The 3,623-nt window shown below is 35.6% G+C and overlaps 1 pseudogene; it reads left to right on the top strand.

The window, feature by feature from the left end:
- The first annotated feature begins 475 nt into the window (after positions 1 to 475).
- On the top strand, positions 476 to 3,304 carry LOC119642823 (annotated as a pseudogene).
- Positions 3,305 to 3,623: the final 319 nt, after the last annotated feature.

Here is a 3,623-nt window from a genome sequence, read left to right as displayed (position 1 = left end):
TGTTTAAGACTGTTTGTGGCTGTTTAATAAGATTTTTTATGCTTTCGATCTGGAATTTCGCTATTTTTTCAAAATGTTTACAAGTGTTTAAGACTGTTTAAGATTGTTTAATAAGATTTTATGTCCTTACTTAGCCTTGTTTGGCCTCTTAGCTTTTTCCTATCATCCTTTCTTAAGTTGCTTTCTCATATTTGAAAAGATTAGACTTCTCTTAAACTTTTTCTAGTTTTAGCCAGTACCATGAGCGTTTATTTATTCATATATATAGAGAATCCTGTTAAAGCGTACAGTTTAACGCTGTATAGCTAAACTAGCGCATTACAACTAAAGACTAAAGACAATGAATAGAATTTTAAAACCGCAAAAATCTGTACATAAATAAATAAATATGAAAGAAAAAAGGAACATTATCTAATATATTGACGAATCTTTGTGCGCTTGTGCGAAATGAAGTATTAAAAATGTGTTAATATAAATGTATGTAAGTGCACCATCGGTAAGAATTAAAAAGGGTATGTCTAACGCTATATAAGAAATCCGAGAAGAATGTTAGGTTACGATTGTGGATTTTTAGACAGGTGTATGAATGGGTTATGTAGTTCGTCGTTAAATTTACATTTACGTATAAGAACGTTGAAGCTTATATTACTCACCAAAACCTGTAAATCAATGACGTCATTTATGAAGGGAGTAACTACAATAAGCTTATGTTTCTGCAGTAGAGATAAGGTGACAAGTAATAATTTATTTTCGTATGGCAATAGTAGGAAAAGTGAGAATACACGGACCACTTTGTTAAAAAAGTTTAAAATGCCATGGATCACAAAAAAGGCAAGTGAGCTAACTTTCATTTTAGAGCAAAAAAATTTAATAGTACTAGTAGTAACTTCCTAGCTGACCTTGAAGTGAGTATCTTAAATTATAAATTAGATTAATTATATCTACCTATAAATTCTGTTTTGTTATAATTCTTTCTATTTCTTTCTTTGAAAAATAAAAAAAAGAATGTAGTATTATTAAAAATATATAGATACTGGTAAGACCTCCGGGAGGAGACTGAGGGGCGAGGGAAGAGTAGTATGGAAAGGGATAAGAGTTGTATTTTTCCAGGAAAGATTTCAAAATTAACAGTAAGCATGTTATTTTTTAAAATAATGAAGTATTTGTAGCGAAATAAAAACTTATCATGAGTCTATTTACATTTTATTTTTACCCAACCCATCCGACGAGCCAGGCCGGAAAACATGCGTTAGGTTCATGGTATTAATAAGAAAATAATTACATCCGTGCAAAGGTTAGATATCTACAACGCTACAAAACATTGAATATATGTTTCCGAGGTTTAAAGAAGAATTAAACATAAGTAACTACGTGAGTCGCTTTCAAGTCGCTCGTATATTTAGAAGATATTGAGTATTTGGTCAATTTCCGCATGTGAACGAGCACATTTCACACGTGAGTGAGAGTATTTAGCTCTAACCATAGCAAATCTTTCCGAACGCCGTCCTTCGTTCGTAACTGGAGACATTGTTAAAGCCAAAAACCCCTGGGCCAACGGCGAAAATGCCAAAATAATGTATGAAGCAGTGATTCACAAAATGCTTTTTAATCCCATTGTGCTTAAATTCGATGCCAACTTTCAGCAAAAATATAACGGCGAAGATTATCGTTTAGAATTTTACTTCTCCCGTATGGCTATCGTAAACAGCACTACACCGTCTCAGCGGTTAAAAATTTAGGCGAACAATTCTTGTTTTCCTCCAGAACACAGGCGCACACAGCTTGATATACAATTAAATGATGAGGAAAACCTCTTGTCAGACAGTTGCCAGTGTAAATGGCACAATTGCATACTGAACTCTATACAGAAAAAAGCCGTAGCAAATACACTGCGAGGACAAGTTTACAACACGTCATACGTGATACAGAAAAACTGTAACGCTAGTGGAGAGCATTTTGCAAATTTTTAAATTTGATACCCAGTGCACATCTGCTTGTAGGCACGCCTTACAATAGTTCTGCTGATATAATAACGACGTGTTTGATCGAATCCGATATATTCAAAATGGGTGAGTTTGAACGTCTAGTGTTCCAGAGTCTAGCCGAAAAAGAACTTATACCAGAGCATTTGATGGATATTGGCATAGATGGTACCTGTAAAGATGATAGGATAGTGACTGAGTCCGGACTCAAACTAAAATGTCAAATGAAGTATTCAGGGCGCTATCGAGTAACGATTGGTACTTGCGCTACATTAGGAAATTTTTTGCAAATAGTTTTTTCACCCAATCATTTTGCTAATTGAGGAAGCTGGCCAGTGCACAGAAACTGACATTATGGTTGCTGTTGCTCAAGTGTCAAAAAGAGCGTGGCCAGGTAATCCTTGTTGGAGATCCCCATCAATTGCAAGCAGTCATTATAAACAGATATGCTCGTGAACGCGGTTTTTCGCTATCATTTTTGGAGAGGATTCTTTCGCGTGCTCCATACTTAAGAAACGTTGATAGTTTACCCTTACATGTGGTTTTGATCCTCGTTTGGTTACAAAATTACTCTACATTCACCGGTCATTGCCCTCTAGACACAAACACAAAACACAAACAGCAAACACCAAATCGACCCAAAACACATGGCATATTCTCCTGCGAAATATGTGGTGAAAATATGCAGGAAAAAGACTCGCCGTCGTGGTATAATCCTTACGAAGCGAAGAACGTAAGTTGTCTTTAGTGTAAAAACACAATCCCTTCTATCTAGTATTTCGTAACATTTATTTCATTTTTAAAGATTTTTCTAATGACAGTTAAATTGTATCGTAATAACTTAAACCTGAATCCATTGGCATCATAACTTCGTACACGCAACAAGTTAAACATTTGCGCAAACTTTTTGTTGATGCCGACGTGGCAATGCCAAAAATTGGTTCTGTGAAGAATTCCAAGGACAGGTATAACCTTCGTAAAATTACACTAATATTGGAACTGACACTAGTGTTGCTTTCGCTTGGTTTTTTTTAGGAACGCGATAAAATATTAATTTCAACAGTGAGATCAGGCAAGGAGCATATACCTAGTGATGTGCCCCATGCTTCATTCAAAACGAGAAACGGATTAACGTGGCGATATTTCGACCTCGTTCCTTTTTGTAGTATACGGCAACCGACCTAGTCCTTTTGGATTTTCGTTGGCGCACGATTATGAAGTACTGCGTCGATAATGATGCCTGCCTGGGTTGTGATTTGCCCGCAACATTGGCTGACCCATCAAAACTAACGGAGAGGACAGTTAACAATCAAAATAATTAGGTTCACTCCTTAACATTAATTAATAAATAACAATAAGACTATTTTCTCACTTTCTCATAAAAGATAATGTATTTTTTAAAACGTAAAACAATAAAATTATTCCAATTTATTTTGTTTAAAAAAATGTTGATGATGGCAGAAGAGCAGTGGAGGGTGTTATTTAAACAATTTTACTGGCACCGTAATGCGATCATTTTCCATGTAAACCACTATAAGTATTTGAAGGTTTGAAGCAGTTGATAATTGCGATAACATTGATAGGCATAACTATGACTTCTACACGGCCACCGGGCGGCTCTTGTAGCCATCTGTGGGCTTC

The sequence above is a fragment of the Glossina fuscipes genome, unplaced genomic scaffold (genome assembly GCF_014805625.2).
Source record: "Glossina fuscipes isolate IAEA_lab_2018 unplaced genomic scaffold, Yale_Gfus_2 262, whole genome shotgun sequence".
Classification (NCBI taxonomy): Eukaryota; Metazoa; Arthropoda; class Insecta; order Diptera; family Glossinidae; genus Glossina; species Glossina fuscipes.
Note: the sequence above shows the minus strand (reverse complement) of the source record. Positions and strands in the feature narration are given on the sequence as shown.